This window comes from Erythrolamprus reginae, chromosome 1, assembly GCF_031021105.1.
Source record: "Erythrolamprus reginae isolate rEryReg1 chromosome 1, rEryReg1.hap1, whole genome shotgun sequence".
In the NCBI taxonomy this organism is placed as follows: domain Eukaryota; kingdom Metazoa; phylum Chordata; class Lepidosauria; order Squamata; family Dipsadidae; genus Erythrolamprus; species Erythrolamprus reginae.
The window spans coordinates 258972172-258996820 of record NC_091950.1 but is presented as its reverse complement, the minus strand read 5'-3'; the positions used below and the strand labels follow the sequence as shown (position 1 = coordinate 258996820).

At 39.7% G+C, this 24649-nt stretch overlaps 1 long non-coding RNA gene across 1 annotated transcript in view; it reads left to right on the top strand.

The window, feature by feature from the left end:
* Window positions 1–24649, top strand: part of LOC139160613 (uncharacterized) — a 37127-nt gene that overhangs the window by 5616 nt on the left and 6862 nt on the right. Inside the window, exon 2 of the long non-coding RNA XR_011557976.1 lies at window positions 15667–15764. This is a non-coding gene — a long non-coding RNA (uncharacterized lncRNA). The remainder of the gene's footprint in view (window positions 1–15666; window positions 15765–24649) is intronic.

Sequence of the window (24649 nt, the reverse complement as noted above, 5' to 3'; positions counted from 1 at the left end):
GCAGATATACTAGAACAGGATTTCAAACTGAATTTCATTGAGGACCACACCAGGGTTGAATTTGACTTTGAGAGGCCAGGATGAGCATGTCCAGCTTGATGTCACTCGTGTCAAGGGTGCCTGTGGCCCAAGTGCTTTACCAGTGAAAACATGCTCCCAAGCTCAGTTTTCAGCTGTGAAAACCTTTGCCAGGAGGTAGGATGAAGATGTAGTAAACAAAAGGCAGAAGAGAAGAATTAGGTTTTCCTCACCCATAATGTAATCTAGCTTTAGAGAAATATCTGGAAGAAATGGCTGATATGCCTAAGGGTGTCATCTGCAACTTGCAAAGCTGCAGAAGAATTTTCTAGAGAAAGAAAACAGTACTTTTGTTCCAGCCTCTGGGAACTGTGGAAGTCTGAAACAAGGCTCTGAGGTGTTTTCAACCTGTAAATGTGGAAAAACACTCCCACACGCTTCATTTTAAATCAGATCTCTTGAGGGTTAGATACTACTTTATTCTCTGGGGATTTTGGTTTTTTAAATATCTTATCTACCCTAGCTCATCATTGAGTTGCTTTCTGTCCTATCTTAAATAGTTGTTGCTTTTTGGCTTAAAATGTTCTGTTTAGAATACATTTCTGGGTTTTTTAAAAAATTGCATGTTCCAATGTAAGTCAATTTATGCTAAAGATTAGACTCTAAAATTTAGACTAACTTCCTTGTAACTAAAGAAACCCTTTCACTGAGAACAGAATATTGGCCAATTGTGATTGGACACACAAGATATTTGTCTTGAAAGAACAAGAGTTCCAAAAATATAGAAGTACTAGTATTTCCTTTTTAAATGTGTACAAAAACCCGAGATGATTTTTTTTAAAGTGCCAATTGTTGTCACACCCCTCCCGATGCCTAATTGCTCTAATATGATGATGAGATAAAGCAATGGCCTAATTAGGGAAATCCATAGTTACCTGGTTAACAAAATACATTCCTTTCTTTCTGTACACAGAGAAAAGTGTTCTTAGCAATTAAGAATTTGAAAATGTGTGCATGTGTCTGAGAGGTATGGGTAATAAATAATTTACAGTATGCTTATGCCATCCTGATCAATATAAAATGATTAATTCATGGGGGGGAAAAAAAAGTTAATCATCAAATTTGCTTGGTAGACCCATTGTAAGATTGAAAAAAAAAAGACAGCCAGTTTAGTCTAGCGTTCAAGGTACCAGCTAGTAACCAGTAGATTTGTGAGTTCTAGTTTGGATTTCTGCATGAAAGCCAGCTAGGTGATGTTGGGCCAGTCATTTTCTCTCACATGGTCAAACTACCTCGCAGGGTTGTCGTTGTTGGGAAAACAAGAGAAGAAAAAAGTATTAGGGATTTTCAACATCTTTGAGTTATTTATAAAAAGATAAGGCAGGATAAAAACAAACAAATACATGGTTTTTTTTATAAAAACATTTAACATGTTCTTGAAAAGATTATTATCAACATGTTATTCAAACATGTGTAAATAGACAGAAAATCTTGTGACTTTTGGCTGGTAGGAGAAATCCATGGATAATGAAAACAAGGGTATGTGTGCTTTTATAGAACATTTTTAATAGAAAGAATTTTCTTGAAAAAGCAGACTTTTTATGCCTTTCATTCTTAAAAGAATAATCTTACCCATCCCTAACCTTCTATTTAAGATGTTAAACATATTTGTGTCCTTTTGTCATTGACCTAGTAAATGAATTTTGTACGGTATGATATGGTTCAGATGTCTGACTTGTTCATACAACTGGACAGAACCTTATAATAGAATAAGATATGAAGGGAGAATTAAAACTTAAGCTCCTTTTAATTGCATGGATTAAAATGGCCCAACATTTTTTTCTAGACCTTGTGTGATGCTATGTAACCCTGTAGAAGAAAGTAGAAAAAATGTTGCTGATTATATCGGTGGGTGTAAACTCTCTGCACATAGATATCTATGAAAAAACTATAAGACTAGTTCCCAGCAAATATTTGTGGTGCGACCAAAACAATCTGGAACTGAACACACTCAAAACCTGTTACATACTAGACAACACAGTATCAAATTTCTAGGTTCGACCATATTGCAAGATCTAAAATGGACACCTAACATCAAAAACGTTATCAAAAAGCACAACAAAGAATGTTCTTTCTGCGCCAACTCAAAAAGCTCAAACGGCCAAAGGAGCTACTAATACAGTTCTAAAGAGGAATTGTTGAGTCTGTCATCTGCACCCCTATAACTGTCTGGTTTGGTTCTGCAACCCAACAAAATGGACAGACTTCAGAGGAGAACTGCAGAAAAAACAATTGCTGCCAATCTTCTGCCTTCCATTGAAGACCTGTATACTGCAAGAGCCAAAAAGAGGGCTGTGAAAATATTTATAGAGACCTCACATCCTGGACACAATCAGCTTCAACTCCTACCCTCAAAATGATGCTATAGAGCACCAGAACAACTAGACACAAGAATGCCATGAGTCTCAATAGTCAAACTAATTACTAAGTCTGCACTACCATTAATCCTCTCATCTTTCCCATCACCCATCTCCTCCCACAAATGACTGTATGACTATAACTTTATTGCTTGTAACCAGGGGTGGGCTGCTGCCCGGATGGGTGGGAATGCAGTGGGGTAGCAAAAATGGAGCTCCACCCCAGAGCACCCAATTTGCACTGAAAGATATTGGAAGAAAATGCAGGGCATCCTGCGAGTATGTAGTAAAAAATATGGCAGCCCTTCACTGCTTGTAACCTTACAATTTATATTGACTGGTTCCTAATATGATTTCATTGCATATTTGTACCTGGACTATCATTAAGTATTGTATCTTGTGATTCTTGACAAATTTATCTTTTATTTTATATACGCTGAGAGCATATGTACCTAGACAAATTCCTTGTGTATCCAATCACAATTGGCCAATAAAAATTCTATTCTGTTCTGTTCTGTTCTATTCTATCATGTGAGAGGTTTCTTTTAAAATTATAGGACTGTAAAAACACTTGATGGACTTTTTACTTTATTTATTTACTTTATTCTGGCATTAACAGTCCCTGCAAACTGCTTTTTCCTGCCATGTGTTCAGGCCATTGCTTTTGATTCATTCCTAGTCCATAGCAAAGGAAATTTAAAGGGAATATTTTTCTTCTCCTCTTCAGAGAGAGCATGCATCGCTTCACCAAGGAGTGCTTGGTCATGATATTAGGCAGCTGGATTTCAGCATTTGATATCGATCTACAGCTAGCCCTTGACTTACAACCATTCATTTAAGAAGCTTGCAGACTTACAATTGCACTGAAGGAAGTGGGCAGTTCTTAATAATTATGACCATCAGGGCATCCCCATAGCCATGATCAAAATTTAGGTGCTTGACAAGCTACATATGTTTATGATAGTTGCAGCCAACTTGGGTCACGTGATCACCATTTGTGACCTTCCCAGGTGGCTTCCAACAAGGAATCAATATGGGAAGGTAGATTCACTTAATGACTGTGTGATTCACTTAACAACCACATGTGCAAATCTAGTAAAAGATGGTCCTTGCATAATGACCAATCACTTAACAGTCATTTGAAGTTACAACAAATCCCTGAAAAGCTGTCTATGACTCGGTTGCTGAATTTCAATAGTGGCACACACGCAGCCACATGACTGCATTTTAGATAGATGTGGAACCAGCTCATCTTTATGACCAGTTGCAGCATTCTGCAGTGACATGAATGTAACTTATGATTTTCTAACTATTTCTAGCAAAAAACCCCACAAATCAGAATAAATGTATTTTTTTCATAACCTGTATATTTGCATAATGACCACCACATTAGCTTTACAACAGCAGCACTTGCTTAATTACCCCTGCAAAAAATTCATAAATTCATATTGATCTTATAAGTGCCTCAATTTATGACCATCATGATTCCAGACTCCATTACAATTGTAAGTTGAGGATCACCTGTATTTTAAGCAAGATACAGTGGTACCTCTACTTAAGAATGCCTCTACTTAAGAACGTTTGTAGATAAGAACCGGGTGTTCAAGATTTTTTTGCCTCTACTTAAGAACCATTTTCTACTTAAGAACCTAAGCCCAGAAAAATTCCCAGGAAATTTGAGAGTGGCACGAAGGCTTGGCCAGTTTCCTACCATCCCCCCTTTAATTCTGGCCATCCCAGGCTTTTCTGGGCTGCCAGAGGAGCCTTTTGGTAGCGCTTAAGGAGGCTTTGGCAGTCTAGAGCGAACGAAGCATTTTCCTTTCTCTGGGCACTTGGAGAGGGAATAAACCTCTACCAGTGCCCAGAGAAAAGAAGCATTCCCTTCGCTCTGGGCAGCCCAGAGTGAACGGAGCGTTTTCCTTTCTCTGGGTGCTGCCTCAGAGTCCCTCTTTTTTTAAAAGCCTTAAAGTTTTGAATTTTTTTGATTCCCCTCACCTCACCTCTTCCTTCATCAGCCATTGTCCTCCTCCTCTTCTTCCTCCTCCTCCCATCCAAATTTCGAGGTTTTATTTCTTTCCTAATGGGTTTGCACACATTATTTGTTTTTACATTGATTCCTATTGGAAAAGTTGCTTCTATTTAAGAATGTTTCTACTTAAGAACCTGGTCACGGAATGACTTAAGTTCTTAAGTAGAGGTATCAATGTACTACACTGACTTTCAACTCTGTACAAAGCTTGGTCCCAAAAGGTGAATCTATAAAAATGTAATAAACTAATATTGTTCCATATCTTGTCAGCCTACAGAACAAATGACATTAAATAACAAAAGAGAAATTTTATTGCTAATATTAACATCTGTACTCTGTATATTAAGATGAAACAATCTTTAATGTTGGAACATGGGATTGCAGTTTTCTATTTTAATAAACTTATCTATTTTCAGACATCAACCATACAGTTTGATGATTGCATTATATCTATGAAATTTTATTCGCACAGGTATTTTCTTTCCAGCACAGTAAATTCTAAAGAACAGTAAATACAAACTCACATAAACTGTTATGTATAAATACCCTAGTAAATGGATGTTTTAAAATGAAATATTAAATATTTGGAAAGCTTTGATTTGGTGCCATTATTAAAAACAACAGTAAAAATCAACATCGTTCTTGTTAAATTTTATCTTCTTAGTTCCTTTACCTAAACTGATATAAACAAGAGTTGAGCGTCAGACTATAGGAATGTCATCTCAAACCACTATTTTGTGAGATGGTTGTCTATAAAAATGCTTAAATGACTAAAGAAACATTACAATCTCTTCCAAACTTCTGTCTGCAAAGGTTTATTTTGTAAATTTCTCCCAGGTCACGATCTACTCAGATTAAGATTCTCCAGGAATCAGAACAGCAATAGTTACAAATACAGACATTCATATAGTAGTACAGTAGTACCTCGTGATACGGACCCCTCGCCATATGAACATTCCGAGATACGAACCCGGGGTTCAGAAATTTTTTGCCTCTTCTTATGAACTTTTTCCACCTTACGAACCTGCCTCCCGAACGCCGAACCCAGAAGTTGGGCAAAAGTTCGAGTTCGGGTGGCCACCGAGAAGCCCTGCCACCCGGCTGTTGCCTTTTGAAACAGCCGGGGGGCTTCTCGGCGCCCTCCCGAACCCAAACGCCAAACCCGAACTTTTGCCAAACTTCCGGGTTTGGCATTTGGGAGGCCGCCGAGAAGCCGGGGGGCTTCTCGGTGTTCTCCTGAATGCCGAACCTGGAAGTTTGGCAAAAGTTCGGGTTCAGCATTCAGGTTCGGGAGGATGCTGAGAAGCCCCGCCGCCTGGCTGCCAGCTTTGCAAAAGAGCCACGGAGCTCTCGGCCGGTCAGAAGGCTCAAATGGAGGTGGGGAATCCCAGTAGGGAATTCCATGGGCGGAGCTTTGACGTCACGGAGACGTCCTTCCTGGCCAGCCGAAACATGGACTCACACATGTGTGCACAGCTCAATTTCTGTGTCCAATACACCAACAAACATGCATGCACATGCAAATTGTCTTGCGCATATGGAGCTGCGTGCATGTGTGCATGCAAACAGGCTCCCACTCATGCAGGTTGAACTGCGTATGTACCAGCCCGCCACTCACACAGCCCGGTTCCAAATAGGCCATGGCCTGGTAGTGGGCTGCAACCCAGGGTGGGGACCCTTGCTCTAACTAATTGACTCCCTCTCTGCTAGCAACAGGAAGCTTGGAAGCATCCAAATTCTCTGCAGTCTAAGTGCCCTTACTGGTACTTGAATTAGCATGCTGTGATTGTAAAAAATCATTGAAATGGTTGTGGGGAGGGAGAAATAGAATACTGGTTTGATTTGTCTTTACTAAAAAGTTTTCTGCTTTTATTTGTCTTTACTAAAAATGTTCCTTTTTAAAGTGTTAGAATACAGTAATCCCTCACCTATCGCGGGAGTTACGTTCCAGACCTTGCCGCGATAGGTGAAATCCGCGATGGGGAATTTATCCTCCTTCCCACCAGCTCCGGATGCCTGGAGGCGAGCAACGGCCGGCTAACCTTTCCCCCCACTACTACTTACTCTGTTCTTTGCAGCAGTTCGGCCAAATGTTGTGTTTTTTGCCTTGCCCCAGCTGTAAAGTCCCTGGTGAGCTGCCCCGGCTGTTTCTTTTTTTCTCTCTCTCTCTTCCGCCCTCGAGCACTTCCTCTTCCGCCCTCGAGCCCAGTCTGGAAATCCCCGCCGCGTCACGTTCCTTTCTTTCTTCTCCTTTCGGCACTGGCGAGGGGGATTGAACGAGGGGACGGGCCTCCGCCGGAGCTCAGCCCCCGCCCCGCTCATCATTTGGGAGTCCCGCTGGGGGATTCTAGCGCTTGTTTGAGTGGTAAAATCATTCAAATGAAGCTGACTTCAAAACCCGCGATGAAGTGAAGCCGCGGCAGGTGAAGCGCGATATAGCGAGGGACTACTGTAATTGAATTTGGCTAAGGGTGCTCTTGCAATTAAGTCTTCTATATTCTATTACTGGGGATGTGATGGTTAAGAGATTAAAGATGCTGAGCTTAGCAACTGGAAAGTCAGCAGCCCAGGTGCAAGACCCAAGCGCCGCACACCAGGGTGAGCCCCTGTTCCTTGTCTCAGCTCCTGCCCACCTAGCAGTTCGAAAACATGCAAATAAGAACAGATAAATAGGAACCACTTCAGTGGAAAAGTAAAAGTGTTCTGTACACCTTTGGCATATAGCCATGCTGGCCACATGGCCACAGAAATTAGAGGTAGGTTCCTCCTGGTTTGGACTGGTTTGCCCAAACTGGTAGCGACCCACCGGTGATGTTACGATGATGTCACAGAACCAATTCGGTCGGTGTATTGGATCCTGCCATCTTTTTATTATTATTATTATTATTTTAAATTTTGGGATTGTTTTCTTTTTTTAAATCTTCTGAGGATGCACAGAAGCCAAGTTTCTGGCATTGTGCATGTGGTCACCATCTTGTTTTTGGCTTTTTTGGGGGAGGGGATTTTTTGGCACTGCACATATGCCCATGAGGCACCCCACGTGGTGCGAGAGGAAGCGAACCAGCAGCAAGGTAAGTTAGAACCCACCCTGACAGAAATGCTTTCATAGAGTGATGGCACTGTCCCCTAGAATCTCAATGTCCATAACTGGACAGAGAAATCTTTACTATTACCTTATTCTACACTGCTGGAAAAAATAAAGGGAACACTTAAAAAACAGAATATAACCTGTGAAATCACACTGTCCACTTGGGAAGCAACACTGATTGACAGCCAATTTCACATGCTGTTGTGCAAATGAAATATTCAATGAGAATATTTCATTCATTCAGATCTAGGATGTGTTATGTGAGTATTCCCTTTATTTTTTTGAGCAGTATATTTTATGGATATCATAAATATAATTAGACTCTATATAGCTGAATACATGTCATATTGGGAGACCACATTTGGAATACTGTGTTCAGTTCTGGAGACCTCACCTACAAAAAGATATTGACAAAATTGAACGGGTCCAAAGACGGGCTACAAGAATAGTGGAAGGTCTTAAGCATAAAACGTATCAGGAAAGATTTAATGAACTCAATCTGTATAGTCTGGAGGACAGAAGGAAAAGGGGGGACATGATCAAAACATTTAAATATGTTAATGGGTTAAATAAGGTTCAGGAGGGAAGTGTTTTTAATAGGAAAGTGAACACAAGAACAAGGGGGCACAATCTGAGGTTAGTTGGGGGAAAGATCAAAAGCAACGTGAGAAAATATTATTTCACTGAAAGAGTAGTAGATCCTTGGAACAAACTTCCAGCAGACGTGGTTGGTAAATCCACAGTAACTGAATTTAAACATGCCTGGGATAAACATATATCCATTGTAAGATGAAATACAGGAAATAGTATTAGGGCAGACTAGATGGACCATGAGGTTTTTTTCTGCCGTCAGTCTTCTATGTTTCTATGTTTCTATTTTGAATGTCCTCTTTCAACAATGCCTAGTACTACTTCCTTATCAAATGCTGAGAAGAAAACACACACACACACACATACAGAGGGAGAGAGAGACAAACAGAATGAATATACAGTATTGTGTGCAGGGGAGCTTGCCCATTTCCCATAAAGCAACACTTATATAGTACTCCAGTCCTGTCCCAGATAAGGCATTGCAGAATAAATGGAAAGGAGATACAATGACTGATAAAGTACTTTTGTTGAGATTTAATTTGGATCATTTGGGGGCAGAAATCCTTGCTTGGCTAAATACTGAGCTTCAAGTATGACAGAATGTCCTTATTTTCTGAATGCAAGTCAGGATGACATAGCATCCTCTACAATTAGGATGAAGTCCATCTGAACACAGAGCTACTGTTCATAAGGTTGCCAATTACTGGTTGTTGGTGGGTTTCTTTCTTTCTTTCTTTTTTTGAAGCGTATAAAATAAACTTGGTGCTTTATGCAAACAGTATTTATGGTCTTGCAGTTGCTTAGCAACCAGCAAGTAGCAAGATAGAGAACACAAAGTAGAACAAATAAAGGACTGCTTTTCGGTGAAAGAATCAAAATTTGTGCCATATTAAAGCTATGATCATAATCCATTCCCATTCCCCATTTATCTTACATACAACTATGAATAACATAGGTTTCTCCCCCTCAGCTACAGAAAAGTAACAAGTCCCTTTCACAAGTTGATTAAAACATGGTTCAACATGTTCAAACAGCACATTACTTTAAAGGTTTACTTTAAAGATCTGACAAATAGTGCAAACAATTGGGAGAAACAATTGAAATGTAGTGCACTCCTCTCACAAATAAGCCCATTTTAAATCCAACTCTCTGCAAAAGTAATTTGCATTGCTAAAAATTATCTATTAGAACCAATAGAAATATATAAGGAAAAGATTGGTTCCAGATTAGTATCATGCATAAGATTCTGTTGTAAAATTGTAAAATTTAGTTTTGTCATATTTTTTAATTAAAAGATATAAAATTAAAAGCATAAACTCCACAAAACATGGCACATAAAATACTAGAAAATGAAATCTTTGCAAAAATTATGTGTTAATTTATGAGATTTCATCTTCTAAAGATTACTGAGGGTTAAAAAAATGCTGTATATAAGAATTTAATTTAGGCAATCTAGTCATTAATTCAATCCATTCATGTTTGTTCCAGGAAAATGTATATAGTCAATTTGTCCATCAAACTGGTATTCTCTATCTGGTATAACATAACACAAGCTGCCCGGAGTCCAATTGGATTTGGGTGCCATATAAATTTTACAAACAAACAAACAAACAAACAAACAAACAAATAAATACTGAATGTGTTTCCAAGATAGAAAATAATTCTTCAAAACTCAAGGCTTTTATTGTTTGGGAGAACAAATTCATAACAATTGTTTTCTGATAACTGGAATCTCAAACTATGGACCAGATAACCTTTTTTTTTTTTTTGAAATGCAAGGTATAATTTAACTGCCAGGGGAAAGTGGACTTTGCAAGGCTAGGCCTATTAACTATTCCTTATGGTATTTGCTAAGAAATCTTCAAATCCCTCTGGGAATAGTCTAATATATAACATTTGCAGAACAAGGTTGGTTTTTTTAATGAGTCCAAAATATCACAGGCCACTAAATTCTTAATCAGAATTTTGCAACACATATGATTCTTTTAATCAGGTCCATATTGAACTTTATTTTCTTAAGTTTCCCAGGAAAGCCTCTATTGTAAATCACGTTGGGTTTCACATCATGGGCAAACACATGCATAAATTAGGAATCTTCTACCAACGGTTGCCAGGATTGAAAATCTCTAGAATTTTAAACTTTTGAATATATTTAACCCCATGTCAAATATCAGTAGTGGTCAATGGTGAAATCTATTTTTTTTTTACTATTGGTTCTGTGGGCGGGGCTTGGTGCATGTGGCTTGGTGAGCGTAGCAGAGAAAAGATGTTGCAAAATTCCCATTCTCATCCTACACCTGGGGGAAGGATATTGCAAAATCCCCATTCCAACCCTCTGGGGTCAGCTAGAGGTGGTATTAGCCGGTTCTCCAAACTACTCAAAATTTCTGCTACCGGTTCTCCAGAACCAGCTGGATTTCACCCCTTGTAGTGGTACAAAAATTCTTAATGCATCTAAATCAAATGGACCTGTTCAGTTAGTTCCTTTCTATTTGTAATGAAAAGAATAGATACTATACCCTTTGCTATGGAATTCAGCTTATTACATGGTTGGATCTTAAGCCGTCCATTCTAAATAAATTACACAGAACTTTGTTGTTGTCGCTTTTTTTAAAAAGATATATTTTCTCTTTATATCTTTTCATGAATTTCAGAAGAAATAAAAGTACCCTGCTCATGGCTGCTTTGTTAGATTAATCTTCAGGTAGTAAAATATGATTCCTGCTCAATTTGGGAGGACCTAAAAGAAGCAGCATCTATTCTTAGCACTGCAACACAGAAAGTGGACATCAGCTGGATATTAAACTGATATCAAATTGAGATTAATGCATGGCAATAAGGCAGTGCTGAACACCCCTCAGGCTAAATTGAAACAAATCCTTTGCTATGCATATGGCACAAGCAGATCCTTTATTGTCAATTTGAAGTTGTCAGTATGTTTGCCGGTTGGCCAAGAGTGCCTGGCTTTCTGACAAGCTGCCATGCAATCTAATCAGGAAATGACCGGGCTAAGGAAGTTGGATACATGATGGAATGCATTTATAACCAGTTATTGGAATGTTCTATATTGAATCTACATTTTCAGTTGGAGCATCCATGAAACAATGCAACTTTCTTCCTCTGAATTCACCAATAGGCACCAGAGTCCAGGAAAGGAGTAACATAGCAATACTTCAGGGAGTTCTCAGTTTCAGTTTAGTAAAGACTTGAAATTGAAAACTTTTGTTGCTTTCAAAATTGTACTAACTAAATATATTTGAAGTGGGTGGTGAGTACAGAATAATAATATAACAGCCTTAAAACTACCTGTCATCTCATCCCTTTGAGGGATGGAGGCATGGAAAAAGTGCCACAGAGATAATGAATCCGCCTCTTCAAGGCAGCCTCCATCTTCCATTTACAGCAACATTTATTTCTTCCATGGTTGGCCACACCTTTTTCATGGAGTGCGTAACGGATATAAACAGGAAGCCATTACAACTGGTAATTTGTTTTCTATTGCATTGTTTCCCAACTTTGGTCTCTTTTAAGATGCTTTGCTGGCAGGAGAATTCTGGGAGCTCTAGTCCAGTGTTTCCCAACCTTGGCAACTTGAAGATAAATGCTGGCTGGGGGATTCTGGGAGTTGAAGTCCAGATATCTTCAAGTTGCCAAGGTTGGGAAACATTGCTCTAGTCTATCCATCATAAATAGCCCAAAGTTGAGCGATACTGTTCTGTTGTCTTCCATTGATCTGTTTCTCAAAGGAGAAGCAGACTTTTTTTTTCAAGCACTCAGATACACCAAGGTATGAAGGGAGCCCATCCAACTTTGCAGTGGGAATGGATTAAGTTAACACAGCATGGGGGTGACTCTTGGAACTCAAAGATATGCAGCCAAGTTGGTTTTAAGAAATGCTCACCCACCCCCACACGTGTTCTGCATTCAGTATCAAACCTTTCAGATCCACACCCCCATCCTAAGTGCCTTCATAAGGAAACATTCACAGCAAGTGGAACTGAGCGGTGACAAGGGCAAGAATCAGTCAAGCACCAGGAACCCACATTGTTAATATTCACTGACCGTATCCCAGAGATAGCATAGCTTGCAGGTTGACCTAGTAGAGAGAGATACAACTGTAAGAAAGTCGCCCCAATGACTTTATCAACAGCGTTCCAATGTCAGGCTGCAATTTACACTGACTCTTCCTTTTTCTTTGCCACATTTTGGAAACGTAGTAGACCAGAGGTATATCAGCTGCTTTTGCTCAGGATTGATCAGCAAATTGCTAATGCTTTCTTGGGATCCCATTGTACACTGGTCAACATATGCATGCTGATCAATTTATGTTTTGTCTATGAAGTGATTGGGTTGCTTTCAGTGAGCCAGGTTTAGGACACAACAGTCGGTGCCATGATTTGGATCAGAAGGGTGAGAGGGAAGGTGGCTGCAGATACCTTGCACTACACTCCTGACACTTTGCAGGCTTGTGGTTGCTGCTCCTTCCTTTTTCCCCTCTGATCCTGAAACCTGATAGAAGATGCACTTGGGAAAATATTGGCCTGGGAATTGTTCCTAGCTATTGGTTGATTGATGCACTTGAAACACACTGCTTTCAATAACAGAGGATATTTGTAGCTCAGGGTTGAAATGAGGCTCCTTGGTGCTCTCTGAACTTGTAGACATTTCATTATTCAAACTGTCTAACATCATCAGTACTGCTGGCACTGATGATGTTACCTAGTTTGAATAATGAAACATCAGCAAGAAAACAACCAAGCTCAAAGAACATTTCATTTCATTTCATTTCATTTATTGGATTTATATGCCGCCCCTCTCCGAAAACTCGGGGCGGCTAACAACAGTCATAAACAATATACAGTAAAAATCCAATACTAAAAACTAACTTAAAACCCCCTAATGTATAAAACCAACATACGTACAAACATACCATACATACAGTTGTATCAGCCTAGGGGGAGAAGAGGTCTTAATTCCCCCATGCCTGGCGGCAGAGGTGGGTTTTGAGTAGCTTACGAAAGGCAAGGAGGGTAGGGGCAATTCTAATCTCTGGGGGGAGTTGGTTCCAGAGGGCCGGGGCCGCCACAGAGAAGGCTCTTCTCCTCAGGCTCTGCTTTATGAAAGCAGGTTTTGGACACATCAACCATTAAACACAATAATGGATGGACTCAAATAGTTGAGGATCCTCCTTTACCTACTTTTTTGAAGTAGTTGTGTTGCCTATTAAGTTTGGTTGATCTGAAACCAGAATGAGGATAGGATCATCCCAAGGAATCCAAAATCCATTTTGCTGACACCATTGAGAAATGTGTAAGAGTTAATAAAAGCCAATACATTTTCCCACACTTTCATTCCAGTGGGATTTTCATTGCATTTTAACATAATTGAAAATTGCAGAGCAATGATATGTGAATTGAATATGCGAATAATCGCACTGATAGTTAATTGGCTGGGGATTACAAATTCAAGGCCCAACAGTCTGAAATAGTCATGAGTAAAGTTAAAGTCTATTGCCAATTAAATAGATTGCATTACTATTTTTGGAGAGCTGTCTCCTAAAATTTTAATCTCCAATAGAGATACTTCTTCTTCTCCTCCTCCTCCTCCTCCTCCTTTTTTTTTTGCAATATTAATGAGTTAATTATTAAAGGCCTATCAAAAGAAAACAGCTGGTAAATGTTTTCTCCAGGGCAGAAAGCATTAGGTCAATAATTTTAGTATCATTATTTAGCACTCTTGGTGAGTGTATTCTGGGGTTCAGAGAAATGTAGAGCTGTGGTCTGCTTCTGCTGTTTGCCTTCTGCTTTTAGATTTAGCAGCTGTGTTCTACTGCTCTCTTCTATTAATTAAAGGAAATCGGTCATACATATTTCATGCACACAAAAATTAGTAAAGCTACCCAAAGCATCTTAGTTTTGAACACTTCAAATGCACTACAAACAGGGATTCATTCATTCATTCATTCACTCACTCACTCACTCACTCACTCACTCACTCACTCACTCACTCATTTATTCATTCATTCATTCATTCATGCACTCATTCATGCATGCATGCATGCACTCATTCATTCATTCATTTATTAATTCATTTCCCGGCTTCTTCTTATTTTTACAAATAACCTTAAGGAAGCAAAAATGGCCAACACTCCTTCCTCCTCTCGTTTTCCCAACAACAATAACCTTGTGAAGTGAGTTGGACTGAGAAAGAGTGACTAGTCCAAAGTCACTCATTTGTCTATCATGCCTAAGGTGAGACTAGAACTCCCAACCTCCTGTTGACTCCCCAAAGTTACCCAGCTAGCTCTGATGCCTAAAGGCAGGACTAGACCTCAGTCTCCTGACTTCTAGCCTGGTGCCTAAAGGCTCTCTGCTAAAATGCTATAGTAGTATGAAGATCCAGAATACATATGTGTATGCATGTAAATGTATATACAAGATATATTTTATTATTTATTTATTTATTTAGATTAGATTAGATTAGATTTATTGGATTTATATGCCGCCCCTCTCCGCAAACTCGGGGCGGCTCACAACAATAATAAAAAAAAACAGCACAGTACATAATACCAAATCCAATGCCCACCAATCTAATTACAATTTAAAACTAGTAATCTCATTTATTTATTTTTTGTTTGTTTGTTTGTTTGCTTGCTTATTTACTTATTTGCGCGCACACACACATATGCCGCTCACTCCAAAATGTTTTGGACCCTGCTTTCTCCAAAATAAGATATCCCCTGATAATATACCCAATTGAGCTTTTGAGTGCATGGTAATAAGGCTTATTTCAGGGTTCAAAAAATATACAGTATAACACAAGGTCTTATTTTCACACAAAACATGCACTTCTGTCGCGATGTGAACTTAAGGGGAAGGTAAGTAAAACCAATGCCTGGTATGTATACTTTTAAGAGCAGACATCAAAAATTTTCATGAGTGTGTTCACAGAAAAAAATTACAATAAAATACTATAGTGTAAAGGTTATCTTATCATACTATCTGTTGCTGAATTTTATCTGCAGCATTATATTTTTCTTTGTTTTTTCTGCCTCCTAAACCATCCTTTATTTTCCTTTTTAAAAAAAAATGAGTATTGGAAAAAGGATGGAAAAAGAAAAACATGGTTAATATTTCCGTTATTTTCATCATCGAAAAAGACGTATTCACCAAAGCAGGTGATGGGAAATGACAAGATGGCAATAAATACTGCATTGCTAATCCAAGCAAGTTTAGAACAGCAATTCTAAATCTAGTATCCTCCAGATGTTGGCTATAAAATCTGGAGATAAAGTGCTGCACACATTTTAAAAATGCTGAGTAAGAAATATTTCAGACCGCATCTGAACACAGCATTTCAATTTTATTCATTAAAGAAGCCTAAGTTTTCTTGGTAACTCCCCCCCCCCCCAAAAAAAAAAAAGACAACACATTTTAAAGCAATCCAATCTAGAAAGTTAAATGCAGTTGTTTTTTTTCAGGCTTCAAAGGCGCCTTTTAATTAAACTTTTTTCTATTGTTTAGTGTCACAACAGGTGGACCCCTCCGCTGTTGCTGATGACATGCCTGTGGAGGTGGAGGAGTCCAGTACTAACAATGACGAGGCAGTGGAAGACTCCAAGGTAAGTGATCTTGTAGATCCCTTCCTTGTTCAGATTAGGACAGCCACAAAAGTGCAGGAGTGTCAGGCATTGGTGGACTCCGGATGCAATAGGTGTTTTATGAGTTCCGATATGGCTGATCAATTGGGCCTGGGACAAAGGAAGTTAACCACTCCCATATGCTTCGAGCAGATAGATGGTTCTGTGTTGGTGGAATGAGGATTTTGCAGTATCCTTCCCCTGCCACACCCACCAATCCACACCATACCCACCAAGACACAAGCACAAAACCTGTAGTAAAAAAAAGTTGGATGTCATCACTGTCCTGAGATGATCATTTGTGCTGTTGTTATGTTGTGGCAGTTTGCTCCGTGAATGAGACTAGCTTTAAAAATCACATGGAAATTTCCATGCAAATGGCAACCTCTAAGGGGAACTCCAGGTGAAAAAGATTTTTCCTATGAAGCAAAGATAGCTTGTACTCTCATGGCTTGTTTTCAAAGGCCATTTGAATATGATTGTCCAAATCATTGGTGCTGGAATGGTTCTATTTTTTTAAATGATTGTTGTTATGTATGAATGTGTTACTTTCTAGAGTCTGAGGCGGCCTGTAAAATTTATAAACAAAAAGGCACACTGTTGCAATATATGGACTATAATTTCTATTTTTCCCCTGTAACTTAGATACCACTGCCTTAATAATTTTTCTCATCAAAATCTGTCTCCTGTTATTAATATTACTCTTAGCGTAGTGGAGTATTTTCAGTTTGTTCTATCTTCTTCCTAATTGGCTTTCTTAGTGATTTATGTTCCATGGCAGGAAGAAGTAATTAATCATATGCACCAATATGCTGCCATGCTTATTCTTTAGAGTAAAAGGACACTGTTATAAATTTGGATGTCACTTTCCTAGTCATAACATTGCATTAGAGATTACTTAATAATTTCGGAAGCTTCTAGAACTCAGACATGTTTGCCATGTTATTGGTTACATTTCTATGTTAACTAATCCACAGTAATTACTATAAATATACATACTATCTCTTAACTTTGTTCCTTTCAGCTCCTTTACCAGGTTAGAGGCTTGTGGTTAAGCATGGAGTAACAGTCACCTAATTATAGTGTTGCATTCTGAATTATATCAAACGGATGTATGAAGAATACCTGGCTTCATATGACTCTTAATGAGAGCTGAGCTGATAAATATGATTAAGGAATTGTGTGGGAAGAGGGGAGACAGCACATGTATTATCATTAAGCACCTGGAGGAGTTTAATATATTAAGTGAACATGCTCAATGAATAGACTTTTCTGATCATATCCTTTCAGTTTAACCTAACAAACTCAGAAATAGGTTTATTGGATATGGATGTGTATTCTCCAACACATTTTGAGTAATTCCTACTTCAAGAAATCTATAATGTAATAAACAGACCAAATGTACCTTAATAAAGGAACTATCCAAAACATACTGAGGAGAAAAAAACACAGACACTTCCTGCTTTTGAGATTTTTTTTATTCTACTTGTATAGTTGTATGGGTTCTTTTTGCTTTCCTTTTATAGTTCTGAAGGAACAAATTGAAGCTTAATAAACTGATGCACACAAAACAATTGGTAAGAATTTTGGAGTTCCAAACACGGTTTAGTAACAAAATGGTGAAGACGTAAGACTTGCAAACAAAGAGAAAACTTGTACTCATTCTATAAATATAGACTGAAATTGGTGCAGTATTATAGGAGGTTCTGCCAGAGTTTTCGTCAGCAGTGGGGTGCTCCCAGTATGGTAGAGGATGGCACACTGGTAGCGAACGGGGTGCTGCGCACACAGCTTCAGTTACCTTGTAAGCGCGCAAAAACATCCCAGTGTATTTTTGCTTCATACGCAGAAGCAAAATCTCATGAGGAGCCACACGTATGCAAGAACTAAGACGCCTTAAACAAAATCTAAGTATTGCCCACAAGATCATATGCCGCAACGTCCTGCCTGTCAGCGACTACTTCAGCTTCAACCACAACAACACAAGAGCACACAACAGATTTAAACTTAATATTAACTGTTCCAAATTTGACTATTAAAAATATGACTTCAGTAACCGAGTTGTCGAAGCGTGGAACTCATTACCGGACTCCATAGTGTCATCCCCAAACCCCCAACACTTTACCCTTAGATTATCTACGGTTGACCTATCCAGGTTCCTAAGAGGTCAGTAAGGGGCGAGTACAAGTGCACTAGAGTGCCCTGTCCTATTGCTCTCCTATATCTCCTATACTTTTGTTCTATTCCTATATCTCTTCTTCTATTATTTCATTGATATGTTCTATTACTATATCTTCTTTTCTATTCTTTCATAGATATATTTTACTATGAGTATCTCCTCTATAACCTTCATCGTGTATTTTACTAAAACCCTCATTGTGTATTGGACTAAATAAATAAATAAATGAAGAAAGAAAGAAAGAAAGAAAGAAAGATAGATAGATAGATAGATAGATAGATAGATAGATAGATAGATAGATATTGGTGATTTTTTGCTCCTGCACATGTGTGGAGGCAAAAAACCCCACCAAAATCTTGCACGTGTGCACATCCACTTGCAAGATTTCAGTGCATTTTTGCGCAGAAACAACGATACACTAGTTCACGCAAGAGAATTGAAGCTGCATTAATGGCACTCCATCTCTGATTTTCATATAGCCATTTTCAGAAGACAACCATTATCTTTTTTGTTTTACCAAAAGAAATAGAATAGAATAGAATAGAATAGAATTCTTTATTGCCCAAGTTTTGGACACACAAGGAATTTCTCTGGGTGCATATGCTCTCAGTGTACATAAAAGAAAAGACACATTTGTCAAGAATCATGTGGTACAACACTTAATGATTGTCACATGGGTCAAATAAGCAATGAAGAAACAATCAATATTAGTAAAAATCTTAGGATGCAAGCAGCAAGTTATAGTTATACAGTCCTAAGTGGGAGGAAAAGGATGATAGGAATGATGAGAAAAAACTAGTAGAAATACCCTGTTTCCCCGATAGTAAGACACCCCCGATTGTAAGACGTATCAGGGGTTTCAGGGGGGTCAGCTAATATAAGCCGTACCCCGAAAGTAAGACATATGTCTTACTTTCGGGGAAACACGGGGTTGCCGCCTCCCTCTCGTAGCTGCGCGCCGCCTCCTGCCCACGTCCCCCTCTCCATACGTCGCCGCGTCTGCAGGAACGGGTGGTGGGGCGCCACGAAGGGAAAGCGGCGCACTTTTAAAACACGCGTTTTTCAAATGCGCTGCTTTCCTAGGCAGCCGGCTTGCTGGCCAGGGAAGCAAGCGATCCGGGACTGTGTGGCTTTGCGCCATGAGGACAACAACGGTGCCGTGGTGGCTTTCAAGCGCTGCCCTTCGTGGCGCCCCACCACCCGTTCCTGCAGAAAGCCTAGGAAAGCGGCCAGCAAGCCAGCTGCCCGGGAAAGTGGCGCGCTTTTCAAATGCGTGTTTTTCAAATGCGCTGCTTTCCTAGGCAGCCGGCTTGCTGGCCGGGGAAGCAAGTGATCCAGGACTGTGTGGCTTTGCGCCGTGAGGACAACAACGGCGCCGCTTAGAAGCAACAGTGGCCGGTGCCCTCCCACCGGGCCCCCAAAAGCTCACGCCATCACTGCTAGGGAAGCTCCAATATAAGACATACCCCGAAAGTAAGACATAGTGGGGCTTTTGGGGATAAAAAGAAAGTAAGACACTGTCTTACTTTCGGGGAAACACGGTAGAAGTGCAGACTTAGTAAAAGGTTTGCGAGTGTTGAGGAAATTACCGGTATTTGTTTAGTAGAGTGATGGCGTTCCAGGAAAAAATTGCTCTTGTGTCTGGTTGTCTTGGTTTGCAGTGGTCTTAAAGATGGTTAAACTGCATAGTTTGGCTGAGTAAGGCAAATTAAGCTGGAATTTCTCACCCTAAAATCTCAACTATCATTTATACATAGTCTGGTTCACCTTTCAACTAGAAGGAACCTTGAGATCCACCTTAGATAAACTTCATTTCTATGTTTCACACTAGTTGCTTCAGAGTGGATCAAATTTGAGACTGGATCAAATTTGGGAAGAAAGGAACATGACTAGAACAAAGGTGAGAAATCTTACCTAACAGGAGCTTCAGGGAATTTGAGTCCTGTCTGTTCCCCACCCCTAGCAAAAAATATATATATCACTTTTTTGTGTTCTGGCATTCAAAAGAGAAATGATCAGAGAGGTACACAACTCCTTACAGGATAGTGTCACGCTGGGGTTGACAGCCTCCAAAGACATTAAGAGAGGATATCACATGGACAATACCCAAGTCAATGCTGCTATCATAAATTCCCTTGGCCCTGAATGGAGGGAAGCCATTTACAAGTTTAATATGTACCCATTGGCCCAAAAAACAACACAGAGACTCTGTAACATGCTAACTGAAGAAGAAGAGTTGTTGCACACTAACTTTAGGCCAATGTCAGCAACGCACAAACCTAGCTTGGCTAAGAGCGGTCAACAGAAAACCAGTACACCGAAGTACTCATGCCAGAAGCAACCCAAGAAGGATGACACTCGTAAGTCTGCTGATTTGCAAAATGTTCAATCTGGCGAAACTGATCCTCCCACATATCCAACTAAACCAAAGGGAGCACAGAAGAAAGGATCCCTAGGAAAGAGTTCTGGGACTGCAAAGACAACTCCCAAAGACTCCAAAGGTGAGAAAACTGCTTATGTTAGCACTCTCCTCCTCAAAGCTGTTCCTGACAAGAGTCCACTCTACGACATACATCAATTATGGACCCTAGATAGTGGAGCGGCCGTGCACATCGCATACCGGAAGGAATCCTTCACTGAGCTACACCAGACAGATGTCAAAGAGGTGTTTGGATTTGCAGAAAATCTCTCCAAAGTGGAAGGAGAAGGAAAAGTCTACGTCAAAGAACTGGACTGCCATATCTCAAGTGTTTTCTACGTTCCAACTGCCAAGAACAACATTCTTAGCGTGTATCGCCTGAGAGAAGAATTAGGGACTGTAGTAACCCATGAACTTACAGAGACTTACATTACCAAGGATGGCAAAATTCTTGCTACTGTCATTCCCATTAGAGGTGTTTTTTATTTAAAACCTAAACCTCCAACCAAGGGTGGTGTAAGTATAAAAGTTCCAGTGAGCGAAAGCACAGGTCCAGAGAGAAAACCTGGTGCAACCATGAGTTCAGAGGCTCCTAAAGCCAATGAAATCTCCGAGGTTCCTAATGCTGTTACAAATGTTAAACATGTATTAACAAACAAATCTTTTCATTCCAGGTGTATTCACAGATGGCACCGTCGCTTGGGGCATGTTTCTTACCCCGTCTTAGCAAAGATGCCTGATTTTGTTGATGGTTTTAAAATTGATGGGGCTTGCAAAGTTCACTTAGACTGTAAAGTTTGTAACACAGCAAAGTCCAGGACAGCTTCTATACCTAAGTTTGCTCTTCGATTGTCCACACACATTTTTGAATTGGTCCACACCAACGTTGTCGGTCCATTTCTGCCTACAAAGGGTAACCGTAAGTATTTCTTAACTGTAGTTGACAGTTACTCACGATTTGGTTTTGTTTTTCTATTAAAGCAAAAATCTGAGGCGTTTCAGGTCTTTAAAGACTTTGCTGCAGAGGTATTTACCCAACACGATGTCTGGATCAAGCGAATACAAAGTGACCGTGGAGGCGAATTCATGTTGCAACAGTTCCAAGGATGGATGGCCAGGAATGGAATCCGTCAGCAGACCTCAGCACCCTCAACTCCTTCGCATAATGGGATTTGTGAACGACGTAACGGGGTCATGCAGACAATGTTTCGTTATCTCCTTGAGGATGCAGGTTTGGACTTTTCATACTGGGGCGAAGCATTAAGGTATGCTAATTACATTGTTAACAGAACATGGAGTAGCGCAATACAAGAGACTCCTTATTACTTGCTTCATGCTAAGAAGCCTGATGTTCAAAACATCTACATTTTTGGTTGTTATGCCACTGTTAACATTCCACTTGACCAGTGTTCTCTCTAATTTTTTTGGGGGGGTGGGCGGAAAAGTATAGTGTCTGAGCGGCAGTCCCTTCAGGACTGGGCGGCACAGAAATAATAAATAAATAAATAAATAAACAAACAAACAAACAAACAAACAAATAAAAAACCCACCCTGTTTTGCCTCAGAGAATTTCAAAATAAAATACTGTACTGTGTGTCTATAACAGTGAGCTCATAATAGGGCAACCCTATCAATATCAAAATGCCACTTAAATAGTTGAGCTAGTTTCAAACTAGATTTTGATTTTCTTTCTCTCTTCCTTACTCCCATTCTTTTTCTTTCTCTTTTCCTTCCTCTCTTTTTTCTATCTGTTTCTCTCTCTTCCTCTCTTCCTCTCTTCCTCTCTCTCTCCTTCCCTCTCACTCTTTCCCTCTCAGCTTCTGGGCAGGTTTGGAAAACTCTGAGTTGATGATGATTTTTAAGTGAGCGATTGCTCACTGCTCAGCTTAGAGGGAACTATGCACTTGACCAAAAAAGAAAAGGAGGTCCAGTGTCAGAAAGATTGAGATTCATCGGGTTTGATGAAAGCTCTAAGTACTACAAATTTGCTGACTCTCACCATAGAGCATATATTTCCAATTCAGCCAAATTTGAGGAAGACACAAATTGGTCCAGTATACATAGTAATGATACTTCAGTTTATTTTCCTAAGGATGGTATGGCGGAACCTGATTCTCAGGCAGCTGTTCCAGATATCCCTGATGTTCCAGATGATGAACAGTCTTCGACAGTCGCAGAGGAAATCCCTGGCGATGAACTTGAAGGCGGAGATGATGATGAACAATGGACCAGCGTTCCAAGGCGTTCAAAGAGAACCACCAAAGGAACCCCTCCAAAGAGATTTACACAGCAAGTATCTCAATCTCCTTTTCCTTTCTTGTGTAATAATCTTACACTTCCACCTGATCATTTTCACCAGATCAAACTTTTACCTGAATCTGAACAAGAGAAATGATATGAGGCTATGGAACGTGAATTAGACTGTTTAAAGAAACTGAAAGTGTTCCAACAGGTGGAGCCTCCTAAAAACAAGAAAGTCATTGGCACACGCTGGGTGATAAGGTCAAACAAAAACCTAATGAAGAAAAGCTGTACAAAGCTAGACTTGTAGCTCAAGGATTCTCTCAAATTTATCCAGATGACTACACTGACACATTTTCACCCACAGTCAGAAATGAGAGTGTCAAGATTGCTCTGATCACTGCTACTGCTTTGAACTTAGAGGTTTTTCAGTTCGATGTAGAGACTGCCTATTTGAACGCTGATCTGAATGAAGAGATCTACATCAAGGGTGCTCCCGGGTTCCAGGACCGAGAAGGTGATGTCTGGACTCTGAGCAAGTCTTTATACGGCCTCAAACAGAGCGTCCTTATGTGGTACCGTCTCTTAACCCAAAAGCTAAATTCAATGGGCTTTATTAAGTCCGTCTCAGATGAATGCGTGTTCACAAAAGGGCAAGGTAAGACTTATGAAATTGTTCTTGTTTATGTTGATGATATTGTTTACATTGGTCCCAATGAACACATGAATGAAACTTTTGCTAAGGGTCTTGAGAAACATTTCACCTTAAAAAGCCTAGGGCATATTAATGATTATCTAGGTGTTCAGTTTGAAAAAAACTGAGAAGGGGTTCTCTCTTTCACAAGAAAGTAAGGTTGACCAGCTTTTGCAGAATTGTAACATGTCTGATGCGAACACTTGTCGTTCCACTATGCAGACTGATTTTTACAGGTTAACCCGAGAAGAAAATCCTGAATTTGACAACCAAACGCTGTATCGGTCAGTGATTGGATCGCTATTGTACATCAGCAGTTGGACAAGACCTGACATTTCACTGAGTGTGAATCTACTGTCCAGATACGTTGGAAAAGCAACTACGTTTCATTGGTCTTGCATAAAGAGACTGTTGAGATACATGAAGCTTACTAAGGACATGAAGTTGTTCCTTGAGCCGAAACATGATAAGTACCCTGAAGTGATTTGTTATGCAGATGCTGACTGGGCAGGTGATGTAGAAACACGAAAAAGTACTTCTGGTTATATACTGTTTTTAAATGGTTGTCCTATCTTTTGGAAAGTTAGGAAACAGAAGTTTATTTCTTGCTCTTCAACTGAGGCTGAATATGCATGTGTTTCTGATTGTTGTAATGCATTAACCTCTGTTTCTGCTCTCATTGATAGTATTTGGGAATGTCCAAAGAAACCAATTGTTATCATGGAGGATAATATTTCAGTCACATATATTGCTGAAGCTGAATGTGTTGGAGCTCATTCACGGCACATTGACATCCGGTATAAGAATACCAGAGAGTGTGTGAAAGCAGGATTCGTGAAAATTCAGTATGTTCCTACTACTGAGCAGATCGCTGACTTGCTGAATAAGCCATTGCCAGTTGATCAACATGAATACCTCTCCAACAAAATGTGCCTTAAGTGAATTGATGCCTTGATGTCCCTTATGTCTCTGATGACTGCCAAAGAAGGGGTGTCACGCTGGGGTTGACAGCCTCCAAAGACATTAAGAAACACCCAGTAGTTAGTTAGTTAACTCTGTTTATTAATGTAGCTCCTCCCTCTCTATGATGTAACTGCTTTGTCACTTCCTCCTCCTTGCAGGAAGAGAAGAAGAAGACATTTTAGAATCTGTCTCTATCTCTAGGGATGTAGACGTGATTTTCAGCCTCTTAAGGCTAACTTTATTTTTCTACTTTTTATAATAAAAGTTTGGTTCATTTGAACATGATTACTTGTTGCCTTAATATACATCTGCCTCCGGAAGGTCTTACCTCAGTTCTAACGGACTGAGCTCTCTGCTGGTAAGATTTTCTA